Source organism: Gopherus flavomarginatus, chromosome 12 (genome assembly GCF_025201925.1).
Source record: "Gopherus flavomarginatus isolate rGopFla2 chromosome 12, rGopFla2.mat.asm, whole genome shotgun sequence".
NCBI classification, from domain to species: Eukaryota; Metazoa; Chordata; order Testudines; family Testudinidae; genus Gopherus; species Gopherus flavomarginatus.
In genome coordinates, this window is record NC_066628.1 from 35,573,830 (window position 1) to 35,587,407 (window position 13,578).

Genomic DNA, 13,578 nt, shown 5'->3' on the forward strand with positions numbered 1-13,578 from the left:
GTATGTTTGACTTTAAAATAATGAAGCCTTCTCCCTTCACTACACCAGAATATTAGCTCTATTATATTGCTTGTGTGGGAACTATATTTGACAATGTAAAAGCTGAAGCCCAAGAAAATGACCTCCAGTGAAAACCTCTTTCCTTCTCTCGCCTCTAAACTCCATGTAACAGCTGTAATTCATCACCAGGACAATTCTTTCAGCGTCACATTTCCTGGTGGGCCGTAATTTGTCTCCTTACTTTTCGCTCTCTTTTTGGCTACCTGTGACTGCCCGCTGATTTGCTCGCCTGAGTTTATGGTGCTTGATGCCTCCTCCATTTGTGTTTTTTTATAAATAGGTCAGGAATCCTTAGCAACAATAAGCACTGGGGAAAACAAGAAATTGCTAAGCCTGGAATACAAAAAGTGCATCCATGACTTGTTACAGATGTTTCTGAATGCTGCAGTGCTGAGCCTGGGAGAAGGGGATGGGATTTTCCTTCTGAAACTGGAAAGTGAGCACAACTTGCCTGAGATGGGGCTTTGTCACAAACTGAGCCAAGGCTCAAGCTAAAATTCAAACACCTGTCCAGAGAACAAAGGTCCATCTTCCAGCAAATCTAAACTACTTCATGGCTTTGGAATGAGGTTGCCATCTGAATCTCAAATAATTTATTTGTGGGGGGTACATGCATAGCCACACGCACAAAAAGTCCAGCTGTCACCAGGACTTCATCCTAGGGCTTGGCTACCAAATGACCAACACAGTAGGTGTCCTTCTAGAATGATGCTGCACAAGTTTTTCCTGTAATATTCTGGCACCATGGATTGCCTTGCATCTTCCATGCAAGAACTTGTAGGCAGCAGCTACACTTAAGTGTGACTGGTCATAGAGAGACCCAGGCAGCGAGAATAAACTTTACTGGTGGTATGCTTGGTATCTAAAAAGAACACCATCACATATAGCATTTCTTCAAGACTTAGCTCCAACACATTCAGCTAAACCAGGGGTAGGCAACCTATGGCACACGTGCCGAAGGCGGCACTCAAGCTGATTTTCAGTGGCACTCACACTGCCCAGGTCCTGACCATCAGTCCAGGGGGGCTCTGCATTTTAATTTAATTTTAAATGAAGCTTCTTAAACATTTTAAAACCTTATTTACTTTACATACAACAATAGTTTAGTTATATATTATAGACATAGAAAGAGACCTTCTAAAAACGTTAAAATGCATTACTGGCATGTGAAACCTTAAATTAGAGTGAACAAATGAAGACTCAGCACATCACTTCTGAAAGGCTGTCAACCCTGGGGTAAACAGATCTAATAGCACTATCAGAAATGGCGTCATCTGGTGACCTTCAATAATGTTACACTCCTGCAGAGCAATGGTGACACCAGAGTGATGTTGCAGGAGTGGAGATGGCTATATTTCTATCTCAAGCCTATAGACTGAGCTGGCTAAGTCATCCAAAACAAGTCAGGAAGAAACTCCTTGGATTTTGCAGCGAAAATAAACTGGCAATAAACTGTGTCCTGATAAAAGATGGTGTGTAAATACAAGCTGGCTAATGGAGAGACTTGCAGCTAAAAAATACATTCCACGCTTTCCTAATATTGCCACTCCATGTCAACAAGTGCTGTGGTTGCTCCACAGATGTTATTCAACCATGAATGGGAGGGGAGGTAGCCTGAGCAATCATGAGTGGAAGGGAGGAACCTACAAGAAAAACTCTGTGGTAAAATGCGGTCCACACATCAAATGTTTGTGAACCCCTCAGACAGACAGACAGACAGGATCCTCTAGATCAGGGGTTTTCACCTTTTCCATAGGATCCCTGTCATAAACAGATAGCTAAGGGTTAATGTCTCTTTCACCTGAAGCACCTGACCAGAGGACCAATCAGGAAACCGGATTTTTTCAACTTTGGGTGGAGGGAATTGTGTGTCTGAGTCTTTGTTTTCTGGCTGCCTGCTTTCTCTGAGCTTTGGAGAAGTAGTTTCTTTTTTCTAGTCTTCTGTTTCCAAGTGTAAGGACAAAGAGATCAGATAGTAAGTTATGTGGTTTCTTTTCTTTGGTATTTGCATGAATATAAGTGCTGGAGTGTTTTGATTTGTATTCCTTTTGAATAAGGCTGTTTATTCAATATTCTTTTAAGCAATTGACCCTGTGTTGTATCATCTTAATACAGAGAGAACATTTGTACTTATTTTTTCTTTCTTTTTATATAAAGCTTTCTTTTAAGACCTGTTGGAGTTTTTCTTTACTTCAGGGAAATCGAGTCTGTACTCACCAGGGAATTGGTGGGAGGAAGGAATCGGGGAGATCTGTGTGTTGGATTGCTAGCCTGATTTTTGCATTCCCTCTGGGGGAATAGGAAAGTACTTTTTGTTTCCAGGATTGGGAACAGAGAGGGAGATTCACTCTGTTTGGATTCACAGAGCTTGTGTCTGTGTATCTCTCCAGGAGCACCTGGAGGGGGGAAGGGAAAAAGGATTATTTCCCTTTGTTGTGAGACTCAAGGGATTTGGGTCTTGGGGTCCCCAGGGAAGGTTTTTCAAAGGGACCAGAGTGCCCCAAAACACTCTAATTTTTTGGGTGGTGGCAGCAGGTACCAGGTCCAAGCTGGTAACTAAGCTTGGAGGTTTTCATGCTAACCCCCATATTTTGGACGCTAAGGTCCAAATCTGGGACTAAGGTTATGTCATGGTGTAGCAGCGGTTACGGGATAGACAAAATCCAGAAGCCAGTGGAAATATTGTATTTTTCTTTTCTCTGCTAAGGGCTTTTTAGCAGAGAGAAGCAGTTGGTTTTAAAAGGGAACCAGAGAGAATTTTTTTTTCTGCTCTCTCTCGCAGTTTGTGGCTTGCATGTTAAGGGTCTTTTGTCATGCAATAGCCCTCCCATTAGGAGGCAAGTACCAGCACTTATAGGCATGCAAATAAAGTGGTTTTTCTGGTTTCCCTTCATTGAACATTAGCTAGAGAGAGAAAAGGAAAATTAGCTAAAGGCACTGTTGCTAGGCAGACTTCAGGAGGCAACAGAGAACCTGCAGTTCAGAAGATAAACACCGGAGGGCACCCCAACACAAGAAAACAGGAATCATGACTTCTAAGGCAAAAATTGAGGCCGAAGAACAAATCAAAGAAGCTGAACACAGGCGACAACTGGAAATAAAACAAAAAGAGATGGAGATGAAAGAAAGAGAAGAACAGATCAAAGAGGCAGCCTACCAAAGAGAACTGGCAGCCTTCCAAAGAGAACAGGCAGCCCAAGAGGCAGCACACAAAAGAAAACTAGAAGAAGAAGAGTTGGCCTACCGAAGGAAACAAGCAGAAGAAGAGGCGGCCCACCGCCGAGACATGGAAAAACACCAAAAAGAAATGGAAAAACACCAAAAAGAAATGGAAAAACACCAAAAAGAAATGGAAAAACAACAAAAAGAAATGGAAAAACAACAAAAAGAGAATGAAGAGAAGGAAAAACAGAGAAAACATGAACTGGAAATGGCAAAAGCTGGGTTGCATGTGCCAGCCAACCCTAACAACCCGGCGCCCATTATTGCTCCACAGCACAGGAAATTTCCCACCTACAAGGCAGGTGATGACACCGAGGCCTTCTTGGAAAATTTTGAAAGAGCTTGTCTTGGGTACAAGATTCCCGAAGACCAGTACATGGTAGAATTGAGGTCACAGCTCAGTGGACCTTTAGCAGAGGTGGCAGCTGAAATGCCTAAGCAGCAAATGAATGACTATAAACTTTTTCTAACCAAGGCCAGATACAGGATGGGGATAACCCCAGATCATGCCCGTCGGCGCTTCAGAACCCAAAAGTGGAAACCAGAGGTGTCATTTCCCAAACACGCCTACTACATTGCAAAAAACTATGAGGCCTGGATAACAGGAAACAACATTCAAACCTTGGAAGAACTGAACCTCCTCATACAAATGGAGCAGTTCTTGGATGGTGTTCCTGAAGACATCACACGGTACATACAAGATGGAAATCCCAAAGATATCGCTGAGGCGGGGGAGATTGGAGCCAAATGGATGGAACTGGCAGAAAGCAAGAAAGCTACTGTCAAGGGGAACGATTACCCCAGGGGGCACACAGACCATAAACCCTACAACCGAGGACAGCCAAAGACCCCACATACCACCCAAGTAAAGCCACAGATACCCTACCCTTCAACCTCACCAATCTCCAGTAACTCACCTCGGCCCAGTGATCCATCAGATGGAAGATGCTTTAAGTGTAATGAACTGGGACATATCAAGGCCAAGTGTCCCAAGAACACCATGCGAGTGCAATTCATTACACCACCATCACACCAAAGATCCCCAGGCCCGGATGCCTCTCAAATACCCTTGGAGCGAAGGGAAAATTTGAGAGTGGGCGGAAAGAAGGTTACTGCGTGGAGAGACACGGGGGCACAAGTGTCAGCTATCCACCAATCCTTCGTTGACCCCAAATTCATCAACCCAAAGGCCAAAGTTACAATTTACCCCTTCATGTCACAAGCTGTAGACTTGCCTACAGCTCAACTGCCTGTCCAGTACAAAGGCTGGTCAGGAATGGGGACTTTTGCAGTCTATGACAATTATCCTATCCCCATGCTACTGGGGGAAGACTTGGCCAACCAGGTGAGGCGGGCCAAGAGAGTGGGAATGGTTACACGTAGCCAAACCAGGCAAGCTTCCAGACTCATTCCTGTTCCTGAGCCGTCCACAGAGGCCCCGTCTGTGTTACCAGAGACCCAGGCAGAGGTAGTGGACCCGGATTCCATGCCTACCACTGAAACAGACCCAGCATCTCCAGTCCCAGGCCCGGAACTGGAACAGCAACCAGCACCAGCAAGTGCAACCCCATCTTCAAACTCAACGCCAGAGGGCGCCAGCGAGCCAAAACTGGCAGAAGCAACAGACAGCCATACCCAAAAGGCTCAGCCAGAGCCTGAAATACCCTCAGGTGCACCAGCGGAGAGCGGTTCACCAGCAACGGAAACAACCCCATCACCTACATCGCTTCCAGAGGAACCAAGCCCAAGTCCACAGTCTGAGGAAGAACTGGTGACCCCAGCCTCAAGGGAACAGTTCCAGACTGAGCAGGAAGCAGATGACACCCTTCAGAAAGCTTGGGCGGCGGCACGGAGCACCCCACCGCCTCTCAGCTCTTCTAATCGATCCCGGTTTGTTATAGACCAAGGACTTTTATACAAGGAAATTCTTTCTGGTGGACACCGGGAAGAATGGCAGCCGCAAAAACAGTTGGTGGTTCCAACTAAGTACCGGGGGAAGCTCTTAAGCTTAGCCCATGATCATCCCAGTGGCCATGCTGGGGTGAACAGAACCAAAGACCGGTTGGGGAAGTCCTTCCACTGGGAGGGGATGGGCAAGGACGTTGCCAAGTATGTCCGGTCTTGTGAGGTATGCCAAAGAGTGGGTAAGCCTCAAGACCAGGTCAAGGCCCCTCTCCAGCCACTCCCCATAATTGAGGTCCCATTTCAGCGAGTAGCTGTGGATATTCTGGGTCCTTTCCCAAAAAAGACACCCAGAGGAAAGCAGTACGTACTGACTTTAGTGGACTTTGCTACCCGATGGCCAGAAGCAGTAGCTCTAGGCAACACCAGGGCTAACACTGTGTGCCTGGCCCTAACAGACATCTTTGCCAGGGTAGGTTGGCCCTCCGACATCCTTACAGATTCAGGGTCTAATTTCCTGGCAGGGACCATGGAAAAACTGTGGGAAACTCATGGGGTGAATCACTTGGTTGCCACCCCATACCACCATCAAACCAATGGCCTGGTGGAAAGGTTCAATGGAACTTTGGGGGCCATGATACGAAAATTCATCAACGAATTCTCCAATAATTGGGACCTAGTGTTGCAGCAGTTGCTGTTTGCCTACAGGGCTGTACCACATCCCAGTTTAGGGTTTTCACCATTTGAACTTGTGTATGGTCACGAGGTTAAGGGGCCATTACAGTTGGTGAAGCAGCAATGGGAGGGGTTTACGCCTTCTCCAGGAACTAACATTCTGGACTTTGTAAGCAACCTACAAAGCACCCTCCGACACTCTTTAGCCCTTGCTAAAGAGAACCTAAAGGATGCTCAAGAAGAGCAAAAGGCCTGGTATGCCAGACATGCCAGAGATCGGTCCTTCAAGGTAGGAGACCAGGTTATGGTCTTGAAGGCGCAACAGGCCCATAAGATGGAAGCATCATGGGAAGGGCCATTCACGGTCCAAGAGCGCCTGGGAGCTGTAAACTACCTCATAGCATTTCCCAATTCCTCACTAAAGCCTAAAGTGTACCATGTTAATTCTCTCAAGCCTTTCTATTCCAGAGACTTACAGGTTTGTCAGTTTACAGTCCAGGGAGATGATGCTGAGTGGCCTGACGGTGTCTACTACGACGGGAAAAAAGACGGTGGCGTGGAAGAGGTGAACCTCTCAAGCACCCTGGAGCGTCTGCAACGGCAACAAATCAAGGAGCTGTGCACTAGCTTCGCCCCATTGTTCTCAGCCACCCCAGGACGGACTGAACGGGCATACCACTCCATTGATACAGGTAATGCTCACCCAATCAGAACCCCACCCTACCGAGTGTCTCCTCATGCCCAAGCTGCTATAGAACGGGAGATCCAGAACATGCTACAGATGGGTATAATCCGCCCATCTACCAGTGCATGGGCATCTCCAGTGGTTCTGGTACCCAAACCCGATGGGGAAATACGCTTTTGCGTGGACTACCGTAAGCTAAATGCGGTAACTCGTCCGGACAACTATCCAATGCCACGTACCGATGAGCTATTGGAAAAGTTGGGACGTGCCCAGTTCATCTCTACAATAGACTTAACCAAGGGGTACTGGCAAGTACCGCTAGATGAACCTGCCAAGGAGAGGTCAGCATTCGTCACCCATGCGGGGGTGTATGAATTCAATGTCCTTCCTTTCGGCCTTCGAAATGCACCCGCCACCTTCCAGAGGCTGGTAGATGGTCTACTAGCTGGACTGGGAGAATTTGCAGTTGCCTACCTCGATGATGTGGCCATTTTTTCAGACTCCTGGCCCGAACACCTACTACACCTGGAAAAGGTCTTTGAGCGCATCAGGCAGGCAGGACTAACTGTTAAGGCCAAAAAGTGTCAAATAGGCCAAAACAGAGTGACTTACCTGGGGCACCAGGTGGGTCGAGGAACCATAAACCCCCTACAGGCCAAGGTGGATGCTATCCAAAAGTGGCCTGTCCCACGGTCCAAGAAGCAGGTCCAATCCTTCTTAGGCTTGGCCGGATACTACAGGCGATTTGTACCACACTACAGCCAAATCGCTGCCCCACTGACCGACCTGACCAAAAAGACCCAGCCAAATGCCGTTAAGTGGACTGATGAGTGTCAAAAGGCCTTTACCCAGCTTAAGGCGATGCTCATGTCTGACCCTGTGCTCAGGGCCCCGGATTTTGACAAGCCATTCCTAGTAACCACAGATGCATCTGAGCGTGGTATAGGAGCAGTGCTCATGCAGGAAGCAACAGATCACAACTTCCATCCTGTCGTGTTTCTCAGCAAGAAACTGTCTGAGAGGGAAAGTCACTGGTCAGTCAGTGAAAAGGAATGCTATGCCATTGTGTACGCCCTGGAAAAGCTACGCCCATATGTTTGGGGACGGCGGTTCCAACTACAAACTGACCATGCTGCACTAAAGTGGCTTCATACTGCCAAGGGGAACAACAAGAAACTTCTTCGTTGGAGTTTAGCTCTCCAAGATTTTGATTTTGAAATTCAACACATCACAGGAGCTTCTAATAAAGTTGCTGATGCACTCTCCCGTGAGAGTTTCCCAGAATTCAGTAGTTAAAAAGTGTTCTTAAAATGTAGAAGTCTGTTAGTTATATACTTAGTAGTATATGTAAAGGTGCATGTGTTGTAGTAATCTGTTTATTTTAAAGTTCTAGAAGGAAATCGCCGCCAGTGAGCTTCCCCACTGTCTGCAATTTGGGGGGCGTGTCATAAACAGATAGCTAAGGGTTAATGTCTCTTTCACCTGAAGCACCTGACCAGAGGACCAATCAGGAAACCGGATTTTTTCAACTTTGGGTGGAGGGAATTGTGTGTCTAAGTCTTTGTTTTCTGGCTGCCTGCTTTCTCTGAGCTTTGGAGAAGTAGTTTCTTTTTTCTAGTCTTCTGTTTCCAAGTGTAAGGACAAAGAGATCAGATAGTAAGTTATGTGGTTTCTTTTCTTTGGTATTTGCATGAATATAAGTGCTGGAGTGTTTTGATTTGTATTCCTTTTGAATAAGGCTGTTTATTCAATATTCTTTTAAGCAATTGACCCTGTGTTGTATCATCTTAATACAGAGAGAACATTTGTACTTATTTTTTCTTTCTTTTTATATAAAGCTTTCTTTTAAGACCTGTTGGAGTTTTTCTTTACTTCAGGGAAATCGAGTCTGTACTCACCAGGGAATTGGTGGGAGGAAGGAATCGGGGAGATCTGTGTGTTGGATTGCTAGCCTGATTTTTGCATTCCCTCTGGGGGAATAGGAAAGTACTTTTTGTTTCCAGGATTGGGAACAGAGAGGGAGATTCACTCTGTTTGGATTCACAGAGCTTGTGTCTGTGTATCTCTCCAGGAGCACCTGGAGGGGGGAAGGGAAAAAGGATTATTTCCCTTTGTTGTGAGACTCAAGGGATTTGGGTCTTGGGGTCCCCAGGGAAGGTTTTTCAAAGGGACCAGAGTGCCCCAAAACACTCTAATTTTTTGGGTGGTGGCAGCAAGTACCAGGTCCAAGCTGGTAACTAAGCTTGGAGGTTTTCATGCTAACCCCCATATTTTGGACGCTAAGGTCCAAATCTGGGAATAAGGTTATTACAATCCCACCATGTTCATGGCCCTAGAAACAGACCATCCTTGAGTGCACACCAGAATCTTTCATGCTAAGTCCCATGACGCTTCCATATATGTATCATGGCAACAGGGTGCATCTGTTATCTCAGGAGAACCTGATGCCAGGGACTGAGCCAATCCTTCAGTGAGACACCAGAGACAGGGCATGAGGGGATCCTGTGGCTCCTTGTGTCATCCAGACACTTTCTAGAGAAACCCTGGGAGTTGTGACACAGCTACCCTAAGCCACCTGCTCTCTTTCTTCTCCCCCTCTTCCCTCCCATGGGATTTTATTTTCTCCTCCTGCTGCAGCAAACATTATTTTAAAGACAAAACACCAGGGGAAAGCTTGCAGCAAAACCCCATAATAAGGCTTTTATGCTAGGTCAATTTTTAGGCTTAATTGCTTTGACAGCATCTCTAATAAACCAACCCCTAAAAAAAAAAGAAGAGGAAGTTACTGTGAGTTACTTTACATTCTCGCCCTGTTCCCAGAGAGTTTATATAACATCTTTTAAAAGGAGCCCTAACCTGGTAAGGGATTAGCCCCAAGAAGACACCTCCTAGTGGAAAAAAGCCAACAAGTCTCCTCCAGAGTCATTGCATGTTTTTAATAAAATTGTGACAGCTGAGCTGTAGTTTTTACTCTTTTAAAGCAAATTCAGTTCAATTCAACACCCACCGAGGGCAACAGGAGTCTTACAATGAGCTCTGGATCACACCCTCACTGCTGGTGAAAGACTGATAGCACCCTGATAGCCCTGAATGTCTCTCTCAATGGAACAGATTCGGGTCAAATCATGTCAGGACAAGCTTACACATAATGCCTTGCCAATGTGCCTCACTCCAGTGAGGGGGGTGGGTCTCAGAGCCCAAGCTCCAGCCTGAGCATGAACAACTACACCAGGGGTAGTCACTGGGTGGACTGTGGGCCAAATCTGGATCAGCAGACACTTTTGAACAGACCCAAAAATCTTTATATTTACTTATTATTATCATTGTTTTTATTATTATTTTCCCTGGAGTCTGGATCTTGCCTATATCTTGACCAAGAAATTTGGACCTTAAAAAATAATTGACTACCTCTGATCTACACTGATATTTGTAGCCCTGTAACGCGAGCCCCACGAACTCGTGTCAGTTGATCCGGTCTGTGAGACTTGCTGCCGCAGGGGTATTTTTGCGGTGTAGAAGTATCCTTAGGAATTCAGGAGCCTAAATCCCATTGGCTTCCAGTGAGATATAGGCTCCTAAGTGCCTAACTCACATTTGAAAATGGGACTTAGACTCCTAAGTCTCATAGGTACTTCTGAAAATGTTGCCCAGAATCTTTATCTTACTTGAGCGTGTGTGCATGTGTGTTGGGATTCCAATGAGCCCAGCAAAAGCCTTTAATGAGGAACCTTTGTGCACCCAAAACTTCTCCCACAGTCACCTGCTACCAGACCAAATCCCATTCTCATTTACACCAATGTCAATCCAGAGTCACTCTGCTTACTTCACTGAAGTTACTTCAGATTTACAGCGGTCTAAATGAGAGGAGAAGTGGGCCTGGCTTTGAAGTGAAGACAAGTAATGTGTTCATCTGTTTGAAGAGATTGTATTGTGTGAGGAGCATAAGGCTTTTGTCTTTGTTTCCCCTTGCAGAGCTCGGAGTTAGTTTATTACTCATTAAGGTGAGAGACGAAGAGCACTAGTTTACGCTTTCTTCAAATAGTTCTGCCAAAGGACCCAAGTCCTGACCTGCAGCATTAACTGCTATTCCAATCTGAGGCCATGTGCCTATCTGACAATACCTGAATCCCTCCCCTGCAGCACCATCTGTTAGTCAAGTCTTGGGTTGCACACAGCTCTGCCACTCCATGTGAATCCTGAGCCATGGCACCATGGATCTATTATGGTCTTGAGCTTCCCTCAAGCAGAAACTGAGGCCAGAACAGGCAGCAGCTCTGTAATACACACTACGATGAAAGACTAATAAATTCAATGCCAGTTGTGACTTCAGTGGTGATTGGCATCCATGGGCCTGATTCTGTGTTGTCGTGCACCTTGTGTCGTCATTTACTCCAATGCAAAATAGGTGCCCAATCAGGATGGCAGCATTTTACATCCACCAGGCACTGGGGTAAATAACTGCACACGGGGCAGAGCACCAGAGAATCCATGTTTCAAAAGGTGAAAGGCTAATGCACTCACCCCCTCTGGCAGCTGATTGAGTGGGCCCAAAAAGGAGAGAATAGACATTGTCCCATTTTATTTCTGGAGAGGTGGAGCCCCTGGCATTGCTGGGTGGAGATCTGATTACTTTCTCTTTTTTTAACACCCGTAGTTTTTTGCTGATTTTACACAGCTGATGGAAAGACGTGACCTCCATTAACCCATCATGTAACATGCAAAGGATGTGATGCATGTGCCCTTTAAACACCAGCTCGGCAGCTGAGACCCTCTCTCTCCGGGAACATTTCACCAGCGCAGATGGAACAGAGTCGGTCAACACTGCTCACTTCAGTTTTTGTTGACAACTGACAGGAAGCCCACCGGCAGGGACGTAATTATTGAAAATTTAATTTTAATTGAGATGAACCTAATGACAAATAATTGGTATATGGTGGTTTGATACATTCTTTGCAATATTTTGGAGGAGGAGAGATGAGACGAGACCAAAACAAACTACAGTTCGCAAGTGCCCGTAACAGACACCAAAGATCCCACACCTAACAAACTGCTGTCATACGGGGAGAGCTCAGGTATGAGCACTAATAGTGTCACAGAGTCAGCCAGTTGTCAGCTCTGGTGCTCTGCTGCCTTTCAAAGAAATGCCACTTGGGAGTGCTATCCTTCAAGGAAGAGCACCGAATACAGGGCAGTGCCTGATGCTGCTGTTTGGCAAGCAGATGGTTTATCAAGTTCCCAGGGGCACTGGAAGATCAGTCTGTTAGATGTTCTATCATCTAGAGCCACAACAAAAGATTTGTTTCTATTCCCTAGAGAAGCCAGACCCAGGCTCTTCCCCAATACTTAGAGACAAGGCCCAGTGGCATTTTCTACTGGCTACTTTAGATGGCACATCATCTTCTCTCTTTTTCTCCATGCCCATATCATTCTTGCTATCCCTTGTTCAGTCTTTCCTCATACTGTAAAAACACCACGCCACTGAGCAGTAGCAAAATCACAAAGGCCCTTCTTGATTTATCTATGTCCTCTTCTTTAGTGACCCATCCATTCTCAGTCTTTATTCAGGCCTAATTTGATGGAACTCCAAAGAGAAACTGCGGAACTAGAATTAATTTGCAAACTGGACACCATCAAATTAGGCCTGAATAAAGACTGGGAGTGGATGGGTCACTACAAAAACTAATTCCCCTCTTCTGATACTCACATCATCTTGTCAACTGTTAGAAATGGGCCACCGTGATTACATTGGCCTCATTAGCACTACAGAAGTGATTTCCCACCCCCTACTCTTGGTATTCACCCTTTCTTGTCAACTGTTGAGAATAGCCCACTTCCACCTTCATTGAATTGGCTCGTTAGCACTGACCCTCTATTTGGTAAGGCAACTCCCATCTTTTCATGTGCTGTGTAGTTATACCTGCTACTGTACTTTTCACTTCATGCATCTGATGAAGTGGGTTTTAGCCCATGAAAGCTTATGCCCAAATAAATTTGTTAGTCTCTAAGGTGCCACAAGGAGTCCTTGTTGTTTTTACGCCCAAAGAGTGTTACTGAATTAGGAATTTAAACACTTTGAGATTTAGGGATATTTCTTAATCTGATAATTCACTTTCTAGTGAGCCATTTCTCCTGGGGGAATGGACGGGGCAATGGACATGGCTATGCACTACAGAACCAGCCCCCAGATCAACCGCCACTCATGCTGAGTAACACTTAAAGGGTGTTGCCATCTGACGGCTGTGACAGGAGAAGGGGGGAGGGGCTCACAATACTTCCCTTGATGGTGCGGATCAGCCTGATTGACAGCAGCTTCACAGAGGAAGCAAGGATGGAATGGGCCAAAGAAACTGAACCGATCTGGGCTGAGGAATATTGGCAGGGGAGCTCTACAATGCAGCACAGCTTGCTCTCTGGATGGAAGACTTGGATCTCTGCTGCTCTCAATCTGACATGAACATGACAAATTCACTCAAAAAAAAAAAAAAGAACCCTTGAAGAATCTAGCAAATTCCCTGACTCCTGTTAGTCTGAGTCAGACACAGGCCATTTTTTATTAAGATGCTATTTTGTGGCGTATGGTTTTTGTAGCAACAGGGACACCCCATCTTACCCAAAGCAAATTGTGAGCAAAACGGAGATCAGCACTTTTCTCTCCTCCAGGAAAATTGACTTTAATAATTTGGACAACTTGAAAGGCTCCAGCCGCTGGGGAGGTAAATATTCATGACGGATACATTTTAGAAGTCTTTGAGAAGTCGGCTCACACAGCAGTTGCTGCATTTTTCAAAGGGCTTTTTTTTTGTTGCTGAATTTCTTCAGCCCTTCATATTTAATAGGGGGGATTTGAGGCTTTTCCTATGGAACTGTTAAATGCAAATAATAATAATTAATAAGTAAATGAAATGCAGCAGAGGACCGGTAGGTAAAGTGACCTGTAGCTTTTGCAGCAGTTACATGGGGAGATACAGGGCAGACAAAAAGTACTACCTGCTTAAAGAGACAGGGTTGGCAGTTCCAGATGCGTGCTGTGGAAT

At 45.7% G+C, this 13,578-nt stretch overlaps 2 protein-coding genes across 4 annotated transcripts in view; one reads left to right on the plus strand and one right to left on the minus strand.

Annotated features, from left to right (window-relative positions):
• The window catches only part of MXRA7 (matrix remodeling associated 7), an 836,957-nt gene that overhangs the window by 462,218 nt on the left and 361,161 nt on the right, over nt 1–13,578 (plus strand). The gene's annotated exons all lie outside the window — the stretch shown is intronic.
• MGAT5B (alpha-1,6-mannosylglycoprotein 6-beta-N-acetylglucosaminyltransferase B) overlaps nt 1–13,578 on the minus strand; it is a 176,082-nt gene that overhangs the window by 24,534 nt on the left and 137,970 nt on the right. The window lies entirely within an intron of this gene.